The 1,695-nt window shown below is 34.5% G+C and overlaps 1 non-coding gene across 1 annotated transcript; it reads left to right on the forward strand.

The window, feature by feature from the left end:
• Positions 1-313: 313 nt before the first annotated feature.
• LOC148555153 (small nucleolar RNA R71) lies at positions 314-421 on the forward strand. The gene has a single exon (XR_015887067.1). It is a non-coding gene; the product is annotated as a small nucleolar RNA R71 (small nucleolar RNA).
• Positions 422-1,695: the final 1,274 nt, after the last annotated feature.

Below are 1,695 nucleotides of genomic sequence, written 5' to 3' on the forward strand. Positions count from 1 at the left end.
TGTTGGATGCAGCTTGCATTCCATTCAGATTCTGAGAAATCATATTGACTTGCTGAGTCAATATTTTATTCTGAGCCAATATGGCATTCAGAGTATCAATTTCAAGAACTCTCTTCTTCATAGGCGTCCCATTACTCACAGGATTCCTCTCAGAAGTGTACATGAACTGGTTATTAGCAACCATGTCAATGAGTTCTTGAGCTTCTGCAGGCGTTTTCTTTAGGTGAATGGATCCACCTGCAGAGGTATCCAATGACATCTTAGCTAATTCAGACAGACCATCATAGAATATATCCAGGATGGTCCATTCTGAAAGCATGTCAGAAGGACACTCTTTGGTCAGTCCTTGGTATCTCTCCCAAGCTTCATAGAGGGATTCACCTTCTTTCTGTCTGAAGGTCTGAACATCCACTCTAAGCTTACTCAGCTTTTGAGGAGGAAAGAACTTGGCTAAGAAAGCCGTGACCAGCTTATCCCAAGAGTTCTGGCTGTCTTTGGGTTGAGAGTCCAACCACACTCTAGCTCTGTCTCTTACAGCAAAAGAAAAATGCATGAGCCTGTAGACTTCAGGATTTACTCCATTAGTCTTAACAGTATCACAGATCTGCAAGAATTCAGTTAAGAACTGAAAAAGATCTTCAGATGGAAGTCTATGAAACTTGCAGTTCTACTGCATCAGAGAAACTAGCTGAGGTTTCAGCTCAAAATTGTTTGCTCCAATGGTAGGAATGGAGATGATTCTTCCATGTAAATTGGAATTAGGTGCAGTAAAGTCACCAAGCATTCTCCTTGCATTATTGTTGTTGGGTTCGGCTGCCATCTCCTTTACTTGTTCGAAATTTTCAATAAGGTTGTCTCTGGATTATTGTAATTTAGCTTCTCTTAGTTTTCTCTTTAGAGTCCTTTCAGGTTCTGGATCAGCTTCAACAAGAATGCCTTTTTCTTTGTCCCTGCTCATAAGAAAGAGAAGAGAAAAAGAAAAGAAGAGGAATCCTCTATGTCACAGTAAAGAGGTTCCTTATTGTTAGTAGAAGAAGAAAAGGAATAGGGGTGAAGAAGAATGAAGAATCCAAACACAAAGGTGATGATAGGAGCAGAGATGTGAGATGAAGAGAAGTGTTAGTAGATGAATAAATAAATAGAAGGGGATGAGAGGAGGAGAGAATTTTCGAAAATAATTTTTGAAAAAGAGTTAGTGATTTTCGAAAATAGTTTTTGAAAAAGGTTAGTAGTTTTCTTTTCGAAAATACAAAATAAAAATAAAATAATTAGTCTAATTAAAAAGAAATTTTGAAAAAGAGGGAAAATTTTTTCGAAAATGAGAGAGAGAGAGAGTTAGTTAGGTAGTTTTGAAAAAGGTAGGAAACAAACAAAAAGTTAGTTAGTTAGTTGAAACAAATTTGAAAATCAATTTTGAAAAGATAAGAAGTTAGGAAGTTAGAAAAGATATTTTGAGAATCAAATTTTTTTGAAAAAGATAAGATAAGAAGATATTTTTGAAAAGATATGATTGAAATTAGTTTTGAAAAAGATTTGATTTTTAAAATCACAATTAATGACTTGATTCACAAGAAATCACAAGATATGATTCTAGAACTCAAAGTTTGAATCTTTCTTAAGAAGCAAGTAACAAACTTGAAATTTTTGAATCAAAACATTAATTGATGATGTTATTTTCGAAAATTATGAGATAAA

This window comes from Arachis ipaensis, chromosome B6, assembly GCF_059453495.1.
Source record: "Arachis ipaensis isolate K30076 ecotype BB chromosome B6, ASM5945349v1, whole genome shotgun sequence".
In the NCBI taxonomy this organism is placed as follows: Eukaryota; Viridiplantae; Streptophyta; class Magnoliopsida; order Fabales; family Fabaceae; genus Arachis; species Arachis ipaensis.